Here is a 13,245-nt window from a genome sequence, read left to right as displayed (position 1 = left end):
ACTGTCATCTAGCATTATTATACATTTCCTGGTCCCGGCGATCATGTCTCCTCTACTTCCTGGTTAGTTTGCAAGTGTCCTGCAGTCAGCCAATCGCCTTGCAGGGACTGAAGCTTAGCTGACCAAGCAGGAACTGAAACCAGGCGCCCGTATAGCAGTAATGCTATAGTGTGCAGGGTACATAAGGATAGTTCGGGGTTATGGCAATCGCCAGACCCCGAATGACATCTCCCTCCGAGCTGCGATGAATCAGAGGGGGGATAATATTTAACGCTTTGAGCAGCAGCATCATTGACTCACCCTGCGCCCAGCTCGCCGACGGCGTACACATATGTACGTGGCTGTATGACACCTGCAAACTAACCAGGAAGTGGAGGGGATGCTATCCTCTGGAGCATGTAATATATAGAAAACTCCCCGCCTACTCAATTTATCATAGAATTATCCACTTAAACTATAGGCTTCAATATTACACAAGTACAGTGCGATCATTACTGTAAATAGCAGCTGTTCTGTGCTGAATGGGATGAGCAGTGGAAAAAAATGAAAATCTTTTAGATTACTTTACCATTTATGCAGTGAATGAGAGCAAACAAAGCAATATTTGTAAAAATAACTGACATTATTTAATGTATATAACGTGATTAAAGTGGTTCTATAGTCTGAACGCGTACGAGTGAAATCGGCGCAGGAGACTTAGGGGCAGGAGAGGAATCGCCGCGGGAGACTTGGGCGCAGGATACAGCCGGTATGGCTGATCCTGCTACTGCATGAGTTCCCGGCCACATTAAATACTATTCCCCCTCCAGGCCGCCATGGATGGTGGGGAATTAAATAATTCAGCTTCCAGCTATTGCTGGAGGCCGAATTATAGTGTTTTAAAAGTAACTTCAGCTCCATCTTCTGACGGCGCAGAAGTTACACTCTGTGCGCTGCTATAGCCATAATTCCTATTACGGCCTATGGTGGCGCCAGCTGTGCCCAAGTCTCCTGCACTGGATTCGGCGTGTTCGGTCTGAACTGCACTAAATCGTTTTGGCATTTTTGTTAACGAAGCGGCGTATGGTACGGAAGCAGGAAATTTGGGCGCATGAGGCAGGTGGACAAAAAGGGCGCCGCCATTCACTCCCATAATAAATATCGTTTAAATCGGCGCCCAACAGGAAAAAGGGGCGCCGGAGAAAAATAACGTTTTAAAAGCGGCGCCCGGAGACTTTTAATGTTTTATAACTGTTTCTCATGATTACACATTACTTAATGATTTATAATTTTTAAAACATTATTTTTAAACGAAAAACAGTACAATATTTTTTAAAACATTACTTTTAAACGAAAAACCGTACAATATTTTTTTTTTTTTTTTTTCATTTTTAAACGAAAAACTGCACCATATTTTTTTAAAACGTTATTAATGCTTATCACAGGGGGGGTCTTAGGTTTAGGCACCACCAGGGGGGTCTTAGGTTTAGGCACCAACAGGGGGGTCTTAGGGTTAGGCACCAACAGGGGGGTCTTAGGGTTAGGCACCAACAGGGGGGTCTTAGGGTTAGGCACCAACAGGGGGGTCTTAGGGTTAGGCACCAACAGGGGGGTCTTAGGTTTAGGCACCACCAGGGGGGTCTTAGGGTTAGGCACCAACAGGGGGGTCTTAGGGTTAGGCACCAACAGGGGGGTCTAGGGGTTAGGGATAGGTACAGGGAGGGTTCTGTGTGAGAGTAGGGTTAGGTATAGCTTTAGTAAAATTCTTATTAATGTTTTATAAAACGTTATTATAAATTTCAATTTTTAAACAGGGAAGATTAACGTTTTTAAAATTGCCGATTTTATACACATTATTTAATGATTTATAACTTTATAAAACATTATTTTTAAACGAAATATAACACAATTTTTTTTAAACGTTATTCATGATTATCTTTTAAAACCCTGCGCCCTTTTTTCCCGGCGCCCTTTTTTAACGTACGCGTATGGTACTGCATAAACAAAGGCAATTCTCAGTCAGGCTAACAAAACCAAACCGGGAATTAGCAGTACTGAGAGGTGGAAAAATAGTGTTAGTGCTGAGTCGCATACGGAAAAGCAGGGATGATCAGCACTGCATGGCACCGGGAATGAGCGGAGGATAAATAGCGCGGGTGCTGAGTCAGGGAAAAGAAAGCAGGGACAATAGGTGCAGCTGGGTAACAAAACCAGGGATAAGCGGGGCTTAGAAAGTGGCAGAACACGGGCATGGTTCCCAGAAACAGGGAATGTCGCCAGTGCTGGAGGAAAGTGTGGTTTAAATAGCGGCATGAAAACAGGGAATGTTGGCAATGCTGAGAAAGCAGGGTTTATACAGTGGATGCTTTAACCACTTAAGGACTGCAGTCATAAAACCCCTTAAGGACCAGAGCCTTTTTTTCCATTCAGACCACTGCAGCTTTAACGGTTTATTGCTCGGTCATACAACCTACCACCTAAATTAATTTTACCTCCTTTTCTTGTCACTAATACAGCTTTCTTTTGGTGCGATTTGATTGCTGCTGTGAGTTTTACTTTTTATTATATTCATCAAAAAAAAAAAAGACTTTTTTTACTTTCTGTGCTGACATTTTTCAAATAAAGTAAAATTTCCTATACATTTGAGCGCAAAAGTTATTCTGCTACATGTCTTTGATAAAAAAAAAACCATTCAGTGTATATTTATTGGTTTGGGTAAAAGTTATAGCGTTTACAAACTATGGTGCAAAAAGTGAATTTTCCCATTTTGAAGCATCTCCGAATTTTCTGACCCCCTGTCATGTTTCATGAGGTGCTAAAATTCTAGGATACTATAAATACCCCCCAAATGACCCCATTTTGGAAAGAAGACATCCCAAAGTATTCACTGAGAGGCATGGTGAGTTCATAGAAGATTTTATTTTTTGTCACAAGTTAGTGGAAAATGACACTTTGTGACAAAAAGAAAGGGGAAAAAAAGTTTCCATTTCTTCTAACTTGCAACAAAAAAAAAATGAAATCTGCCACGGACTCACCATGCCCCTCTCTGAATACCTTGAAGTGTCTACTTTCCAAAATGGGGTCATTTGTGGGGTGTGTTTACTGTCCTGGCATTTTGGGGGGTGCTAAATTGTAAGCACCCCTGTAAAGCCTAAAGGTGCTCATTGGACTTAGGGCCCCTTAGCGCAGTTAGGCTGCAAAAAAGTGCCACACATGTGGTATTGCCGTACTCGGGAAAAGTAGTATAATGTGTTTTGGGGTGTATTTTTACACATACCCATGCTGGGTGGGAGAAATATCTCTGTAAATGACAATTTTTTGATTTGTTTTACACACAATTGTCCATTTACAGAGATATTTCTCCCACTCAGCATGGGTATGTGTAAAAATACACCCCAAAACACATTATACTACTTCTCCTGAGTATGGCAATACCACATGTGTGGCACTTTTTTGCACCCTAACTGCGCTAAGGGGCCCAAAGTCCAATGAGTACCTTTAGGATTTCACAGGTCATTTTGCGACATTTGGTTTCAAGACTACTCCTCACGGTTTAGGGCCCCTAAAATGCCAGGGCAGTATAGGAACCCTACAAATGACCCCATTTTAGAAAGAAGAGAACCCAAGGTATTCCGTTAGGAGTATGGTGAGTTCATAGAATATTTTATTTTTTGTCACAAGTAAGCGGAAATTGATTTTAATTGTTTTTTTCACAAAGTGTCATTTTTCGCTAACTAGGACAAGTTGTGAGTCAGAGCTTCGGCCGTCAGCTCAATGACTCGTATCAGCTTCCCCGCACTACCAAAGTGAGATGTAGTGCTTCCGGGTATCGGCTGGTCCACTTCCTGGTGACGTCACCTCGTCTCACGTCCCTGTTGCCAGGTTACCGCTGTTATACGGTTTCGCTTGTCTTGATTAACATTCTTAAATTCATCAGTGATGCTGGCTTGTTTTCTTCTGGCAAGGTTTGTTCCCTTCTGTGCAGCAAGCAGGATTGTCAGGATTGTCAGGTGATTATTGCTATTTTATCTGAAATTTATTGCGATTTTACCTGAAATGTTGCATTACGAATTTGCATCGTAATGGCCAATTACGATGCAGAATTACGATTATGCAAAATTTGTGCTGATCTCTAGGGTCAGATGTGTGAGAAGAGCTGTGGGGTGTGCAAGGTATATGTATATATGTATCATATATCGGGCAGACAAATACTTGAAATATTGTATAATGCCGGGGAGCCAAGCCAGCAAAAACGGTCATAAAGATATGGGCTCTGCAGTTTCATTAAACATATATACAATATATATATATCTATCTATATATATATACAGGGCCGGATTTAGGACAAGGCCGCCTAGGCCATGGCCTAGGGCACCGCAGGAGCAAGGGCACCAAAGCAGCAGGCTAAGCTGGTGCAGCATTTGCTAGCTTGCAAATGCTGCAGTGCAGGGAGATCAGGCAAACGCTTGACCGTGGTACACTGCTGCCAGCCCCCTGTGCAGTGGCCACCCTGATATCTGTGCACGTTGGCATTGTGGCGGGCAGCTACAGACTTGGGCAGCATTGCAAAGTAGCAAGTGGAGGAAGTGGAATAGCAGCTGTCAGTCACTCACATCTCCGCTCATCTCCAACGTAGAAGCTTCCTCTTTCCCTCTGACTCGATTGGAGGGACAGATGCACAGCGACGGCTGATGGAAATGGAGGGGAAGAGGAAGCTTCTGTGCTGGAGATCAACGGAGATGTGAGAGTGACACTGATGGCTGCTGCAGTGTGGAGGCGAGCTGGCTACCTATACTGAAAGGGGGAGAGTGGTAAAAGGGAGGAATTAACTGAAAATGTGTGTGATTGACTCCAAACGTTATTCCCATCCTTTAAATTGATATATTACTAATTTTAAAAGTTTAATATGAAGGAAAATTAACCAGGATAGAAAGGAACAGTGTGGTTTGAATTATAAAACAACATGTTTTTTTTATGAAATCTTTATGGTAGGCGTGACTAGGAGTGTGACGGGGGCGTGATCAGGGGTGATCAAAAAGTTGGGAGGTATGTCCCAGTCATACAAGCTTGACATGTGTGCTACATTAATACAGTACCTACAGAATGTGACCTAGGTTCATGTACTTTTGGCATGAAGTCCTGGGGCGGGGTTTTGCAGGAGATCGCGTGCGCCGATGTGGGCGCATCTCCGCATGAATGACGGAGCCCCGCTCAACCATCAGTCTCCTAGCGGCGATCGCACCAGGAGACTGTTGGACGGCAAAACGAACTGTTGGACGCCATCTAATAACACCGTACAGCACTGCGATCTAAGGCAGCGCTGTATTGGGGACAGCCGTGTGGCATGACTGGGACAGCCGTACTTTCGGCCTGGGGGAGACATTAGCAATCCACTCTCATAGGCTTAAAGAGAACCAGAGATGAAGAAGATATAGATTTATACATACCTGAGGCTTGCTCCAGCCCCATAAGCCTGGATCGCTCCCACGCCGCCGTCCTCCACTGCCTCTGTCCACCGGTACCGGGTCCCATACTTTCGGCCAGTCAAGCCAGTCGATGCAAGCGCAGTGCGCTCCCTCCATACTACGCAGGCGCACGCGTACAAATCCGGAGGGAGCCCCTGCGCATGCGTACAACTGGTCGCGTCCGGCAGAAGTGATGGGACCTGGTACCGACGATACAGGCAGCGGAGGACAGCGGCATGGGAGCGATCCAGACTTATGGAGCTAGAGGAAGCCCCAGGTATGTATAACATCTTTTACCATTTTTAGGCTTACCCTCGTCTCTGGTTCCCTTTAAGCCTATGACAGCCGATCACTGTCATTGGCTGCCGGCGGGAGGGAGGGTGTGTTATAAAATTAATAATAAAATGATTTTATTTATTTTAAAAAAATAAATAAAAATGTATAAAAAAAATAAAAATAAACACCCTGGGAGCGATCATAGCCCACCAACAGAAAGCTCTGTTGGTGGGGAGAAAGAGGGGGGATCACTTGTATGCTGAGTTGTGCGGCCCTGCAGTTAGGCCTTGAAGCTGCTGTAACCTATTTAGTAAAAAAATGGTCTGGTCACTAGGAGGGTTTAAGACCGCGGGCCTTAAGAGGTTAAAGGACGCTCACTGCACCTTTACTATAGGCAGTGGTAATGCACTGTGACATAAGCAATGAGTAGACACATTACGGTATGAGGTACAGTCAGGGTCTATGTACTGTTTGGTCTTCACTGGAACACCTAATGTTGGGGACAGAGTGCTAGGAGCAGTGATAGATGTAGATTGCAAACCGATTGTTCATGGCAGACCACATTGACTTTAATGGCAGGCAAACTTTAGCGGTTAATAGCAAAGCCCCTATCGTAACTTTTAAGTTTATTTTCTCAAACACTATGAGGTCTTTTTGAAAGATTTTTTTTCTCCTTGTTCCCACTGTGCTGCTTAATATGATAGCAAATTTGGTGATTCTGGAATGCATGAGGGAACGTAAATGCGAGAACATTTGTTGCTACCAGGTCATACAAGATTAAACCTGGTGGTTGAATCAAAATATAAGGTAATACTCCATAAGTGGGTGATAGTTAGTGCTTACAACAGACGCAATATAAAGGTTCATAGTGATGATAGGGCAAGCAGTGTCCAGGTGAAGTCACACTTGTTGGTCACCATAGGGGATAACTACAGTGAGGAAGGAAGAGAAAGTGGTTGCAGGAGCTCCAGTAGAGGCAAGAGAATTACAGGAACAGCAGTAGTAGCAACTCACCAATAGATGGACAACAGTAATAGCTACAGGAGCAGCAGGAAACATCAAGAGGTTCAGCACAGTGCTGGGCGTAATGGAAAAAACTACACTTACGGATCATTACGCGTAATTTTACGCTATTACGCATTACGGAATTACGCTTACGGCGTAGACATTTATTTACGGTTCATGTCTGTAATTACGCATGGCCATTACGCAATTACGCGTAAGAATACCGTAATGCAGGTTGTTACCTTATTGCCTTACGCGTAGTTTCCTACTAGCAATTAATGCGTAAGTCAATGCTCCCAAGCGGAAAAGTTGACGCATGGATCAATGTTAGGTAGCCGCCGACTTTAAGGGTTAATAGCAAAGCCCCCTTAACCACCCTGGCGTTCTGATTAAATCGCCAGGGTGGCTGCGGGAGGGTTTTTTTTAAATAAAAAAAAAACTATTTCATTCAGCCAACTGAAAGTTGGCTGCATGAAAGCCCACTAGAGGGCGCTCCGGAGGCGTTCTTCCGATCGCCTCCGGCGGCCAGAAGTAACACGGAAGGCCGCAATAAGCGGCCTTCCGTGTTTCGCTTACCTCGTCGCCATGGCGACGAGCGGAGTGACGTCATGGACGTCAGCCGACGTCCTGACGTCAGCCGCCTCCGATCCAGCCCTTAGCGCTGGCCGGAACTGTTTGTTCCGGCTACGCTGGGCTCGGGCGGCTGGGGGGACCCTCTTTCGCCGCTGCACGCGGCGGATCGCCGCGCTGCAGCGGCGATCAGGCAGCACACGCGGCTAGCAAAGTGCCGGCTGCGTGTGCTGCTTTTTATTTCATTAAAATCGGCCCAGCAGGGCCTGAGCGGCAGCCTCTGGCGGTGTTGGACGAGCTGAGCTCGTCCAGACCGCTCAGCAGGTTAATTGCTGAGAGCCTCAAATTTGGAGAATATATTAAAGAGATCAGAAGGAATAAGAGGGAAATTTTTTTTTTGAAAAAGACCTTATAGTTTTTGAGAAAATCGATTTTAAAGTTTCAAAGGAAAAATATATACATTTAAAAACCCGCCGACTTTAACGGTTAATAGCAAAGCCTGCTTAAAATTTAGGAACACCAAATTCCCAGGGTATATTAAGGGGATCAGTGGGAATAAGAGGAAAAAATTTTTTTTCAAAAAGGCCTTATAGTTTTTGAGAAAATCGATTTTTAGGTTTTAAGGGCAAAAATGTCTTTTAAATGCGGAAAATGTCAGTTTTTTTTGCACAGGTAACAATAGTGTATTATTTTCATAGATTCCCCCAAGTGGGAAGAGTTTTACTTACTTCGTTCTGAGTGTGGGAAATATAAAAAAAAAGACGTGGGGTCCCCCCTCCCAGACCTCTTTAACCCCTTGTCCCCCATGCAGGCTGGGATAGCCAGAATGCGGAGCACCGGCCGCGTGGGGCTCCGCACCCTGACTATACCAGCCCGCATGGTCCATGGATTGGGGGGTCTCGGAAGGGGAGGGGCAGCCAAGCTTTCCCCTCCCCCTCCGAACCCTTGTCCAATCCAAGGACAAGGGGCTCTTCTCCACCTCCGATGGGCGGTGGAGGTGGAGGCCGCGATTTCCTGGGGGGGGGGGGTTATGGTGGCATCTGGGAGCCCCCTTTAAAAAGGGGTCCCCCAGATGCCCACCCCCCCTCCCAGGAGAAATGAGTATAGGGGTACTTGTACCTTTTACCCATTTCCTTTAAGAGTTAAAAGTAAATAAACACACAAACACTTAGAAAAAGTATTTTAATTGAACAAAAAACATAACCACGAAAAAAGTCCTTTAATATTCTTAATTAACCATTAATACTTACCTGTCCCTTTAAATAAATGATCCCTCGCAATAGCCTCGGAAATGTTCTATCAGTTACAATGTAACAAAGTTATTACAATGTAACAACTTTGTTACATTGTAACTACGCCGCACCCGACGTCACTCGCCGCTCAGCCGCCGCATACACTTACGCGTCCGTGCAGGACGCTAAGGCTTCAATTCATCAAAGGGTGTTCGATAACAAAATCCCAGTCCTTAAAATACCGCATTCGGTATTTTACACTTCACTGTGCTAATTCATCAATATTTTCCCATGTGTGGTAGAGGTTCGTTAAGTTACCGAAGTACTCTGGCTTCAGTTCATCAAAGGCTGTTAGATAACAGCAGAGTGGTGCAGAGCAGCTTGGAATGTCTCTGTGTTGTTACAAGCTGATAACAATAGAAGGCATCCAGACATCCCTTTGTGATGTAAAGGTGTTATAGTTACTGTTACTTATACTGCCTCTGCTGCTCTGAATCTGTCCATCAGTGTTTCTTAACATTTTACTTCTTTGCCACAACGTAGATAAACTTCCTGGAGACTTTACAAATGCCATGCTTGGTGATTTCACCACATGCATCTTTGTATATTCAAACAGGGACTCAAAGGGTTAAACCACCGAAGGACATCTGGGGATATCTTTTGTCCCGTTATCTCTGCTCACTGTCTGGGGGGTCTGAAAGCTTGTGTGGAGAAGCCTGTGTGACCTATCAGCAGCACTTGCAGGAGAACAGGGGCTGTTTCTATTGGCTGCCTGCTCCTGCTAATCATGAAAACATTCACACAGAAGGCTTTCGAAGCCTGTAACGACAGGGGAGAGCTTGAGATAAACACCGAATGTGCTAGCGAATGTGGTAACCTTGATGAATTAACATTTACTGACATTTGCTGACATGTGTTGAGCACAAGTCGGTAATTTATCTCATTGCTCTGTGATTTCAGCTTCTCATTCGGTAACAGCTTTGATGAATTAACATTTTCTTAAGTGCTCCGTTAACTCAGCTGTTTTCAGCATTACCGAATGCGGTAATGCTTGATGAATTGAAGCCTATGTCCCCGCTGGCTCCCGCCGTCCACCCCGCCCACATCTGTCACCCACATGTGGGTGACATGTGGGTGACATGTGGTAGAGGCGGGGAGGGCAGCGGGAGCCGGCGGAACTTAGCATCCTGCACGGACCCGACAGAGCTCTGAGCTATATAGCTCAGAGCTCTCTAAGCATCTTTGTATTTAGGCTCCAAGGAGCCCCATTGGTCCTTAGCAGACCAATGGGGTTCCTTCTGATTTGAAGGAACCCCATTGGTCTGCTAAGGACCAATGGGGCTCCTTGGAGCCCAAATACAAAGATGCTTAGAGAGCTCTGAGCTATATAGCTCAGAGCTCTGTCGGGTCCGCGCAGGACGCTAAGTCTCCGCCGGCTCCCGCTGCCCTCCCCGCCTCTCCCACATGTCACCCACGTCACCCACATGTAGGTGACAGATGTGGGCGGGGTGGACGGCGGGACCCGGCGGGGACTTAGCGTCCTGCAAGGACGCGTAAGTGTATGCAGCGGCTGAGCGGCGAGTGACGTCGGGTGCGGCGTAGTTACAATGTAACAAAGTTGTTACACTGTAATAACTTTGTTACATTGTAACTGATAGAACATTTCTGAGGCTATTGCGAGGGATCATTTATTTAAAGGGACAGGTAAGTATTAATGGTTAATTAAGAATTTTAAAGGACTTTTTTCGTGGTTATGTTTTTTGTTCAATTAAAATACTTTTCCTAAGTGTTTGTGTGTTTATTTACTTTTAACTCTTAAAGGAAATGGGTAAGATGTACAAGTACCCCTATACTCATTTCTCCTGGGAGGGGGGGGGGGTGGGCATCTGGGGGACCCCTTTTTAAAGGAGACTCCCAGATGCCACCATGAACCCCCCCCCCCCAGGAAATCGCGGCCTCCACCTCCACCGCCCATCGGAGGTGGAGAAGAGCCCCTTGTCCTTGGATTGGACAAGGGCTCGGAGGGGGAGGGGAAAGCTTGGCTGCCCCTCCCCTTCCGAGACCCCCTAATCCATGGACCATGCGGGCTGGTATAGTCAGGGTGCAGAGCCCCACGCGGCCGGTGCTCCGCATTCTGGCTATCCCAGCCTGCATGGGGGACAAGGGGTTAAAGAGGTCTGGGAGGGGGGACCCCACGTCGTTTTTTTTTTATATTTCCCACACTCAGAACGAAGTAAGTAAAACTCTTCCCACTTGGGGGAATCTATGAAAATAATACACTATTGTTACCTGTGCAAAAAAAAATGACATTTTCCGCATTTAAAAGACATTTTTGCCCTTGAAACTTAAAAATCGATTTTCTCAAAAACTATAAGGTGTTTTTGAAAAAAAAAATGTTTCCTCTTATTCCCACTGATCCCCTTAATATACCCTGGGAATTTGGTGTTCCTAAATTTTAAGCAGGCTTTGCTATTAACCGTTAAAGTCGGCGGGTTTTTAAATGTATATATTTTTCCTTTGAAACTTTAAAATCGATTTTCTCAAAAACTATAAGGTCTTTTTGAAAAAAAAATGTTCCTCTTATTCCTTCTGATCTCCTTAATATATTCTCCAAATTTGAGGCTCTTAGCACTTAAGGGGGCTTTGCTATTAACCCTTAAAGTCGACGGCTTTGTTATATTATACGGGAGCGTAATATTACGCGATTACGGCAGACTGTGTAATTTCAATAGGAGTTTACGGTCTTACGCGTAATTTGTTACGAGTAATAACGTAACCTATGGTCTACGCGTAATTAATTACGTGTAATACCGTAACCTTACACGTAACGCTTACGGTGCATTTGTAGTGAATTACGATGCGTAATTACGCTAATGCGTAATTTCGGCTCAGCACTGGTTCAGCATCAGTGGAAAAAGTAGCAGAAGATGCAACAGAGAGGCACTACTAGAGACCAAGTAAATGACAACTGTTTGCCAATCACCATTATTTCGCTAAGCTTGTTAAAGATTTATTCAGTCTCAGCAACTTAGACTTTAGAGCTATTTGCTTTGCAACTGCACTCACACTTTTATATTGACTACAGACTATTGCATTAATCTCAGTTATAAAATGTGAATGAGGCTTTCACAAGGAATCTTATATGCTATACTATGGCATAGCAATAAGTGATGCAAAGGTTTACCAGTGGTGCTAACCAGGGGCTTCCTTTTGGAAGCAGGAAATTTGAGCGGGATTTGCTAATGCAAATATCGGAAATTGGACGTCAAAAGCAGAAATTTGATAAATAGCAAGCTCCAGAACTGTCCAATCGAATTTTTATTTTTTTAAAAATTTTGAAATTTATCATTTTGAACTATATAATTTTGAAATGTTTTGTTTTAGAAATGTGTATTGTATGTATAATTTTTTGTATTTACATTATTTGTGAAGGGGGGTTTTAACCACTTGAGGACCGCGGTGCCCCCTAGTGACCAGGACATTTTTTGCTAAAATGGCCACTGCAGCTTTAATCAGAAAAAACTCGGTATACAGAGGTGCCAGAGTAGAGTAAAACATTTTAAAAACCGCTTAAAAGCAGAGGGGGATGTTGGGGTGGACTTACCTCCCTCTTACAAAAAAAAGAAAACTCACTTGAGTCTCGATAAAACAGAATTGACAAGAAATGTATTCAACTCCACAAATGCAACGCTTTTCGCAGGTGTGACCCCGCTTCCTCAGGCTAAAATGGGAGCACAACTCAGTGGGTCAAGCAATAGGTTTGAGCCCCTCTGTGAGTCAAGCAATAGGTTTGAGCAGAGGCGCTCAGTGGATAAAGCAATAGCTGCATTTAAAGTGGTTGCCTATGGGTAACCTGTGTTTGTGAGTATATATACATAAAATTGTATTGAACTCTTAATTTTACCTGACAATACTGCACCATATTGGGCTCTCGATTCTCTTCTTGTTTTTAAGCATACTGCAGCTTTAAGGTCTAGCTGCAGGGCCGCACAACTCAGCACACAAGGGATTCCCCCCCTTTTCTCTTCACCAACAGAGCTCTCTGTTGGTGGGGTCTGATCTATCCCCAGTTGTTTATTTATTTATTTGATAAATATTTGTTTTATTCTTTTTTTTATTAAATTTGCCTATTTTTGTATTTTATTTTATTCCCCACTCCCTCCGCCTATGATAGCCAATCACTCCCCAGCCTATGGAGGGGACAGCCGTGTCACACGGTTGTCCCCAGTACAGCGCTGCCTTAGATCGCAGTGCCGTACGGGGTAATTAGATGACGGTTTCGCCGTCCAACAGTCTCTGAGCGGTGATCACTGCTGGGAGTCTGAAGGCGGAGCTCCGCACTACCAAGCGCAGTGTGCGTGCGCGCGATCTCCAGCTAGCCCCAGAGAAGGCCGTTCACACCAATCGGCATGGAGCGGTCCTGGGGCTGCCGCCATGCCTACGGCAATCGGCGTGGAGCGGTCGGCAAGAAGTTAAGGTTAGGTGTCAGGAATAGGAATTTTAGGGCTAGGCATCAGGAAAGGAGGTTTTAGTGTTAGGGGTAGAGTCAGGAATAGGGTTTTAAGGTTGGGCACCAGGAAGAGGGGTTTAAGGTTAGGCATTGGTGGATGGAGGGTTCTGTGTGAGAAACTAGAGTAGAGTTAGGCTTAGCTGTAGTAAAATATCAGTAACATTTACCAGTCTTTTACTATGCAAGTCAATGGGTGACATAGCATGTA

The sequence above is a fragment of the Hyperolius riggenbachi genome, chromosome 1 (assembly GCF_040937935.1).
Source record: "Hyperolius riggenbachi isolate aHypRig1 chromosome 1, aHypRig1.pri, whole genome shotgun sequence".
Taxonomy (NCBI): Eukaryota; Metazoa; Chordata; class Amphibia; order Anura; family Hyperoliidae; genus Hyperolius; species Hyperolius riggenbachi.
Note: the sequence above shows the minus strand (reverse complement) of the source record.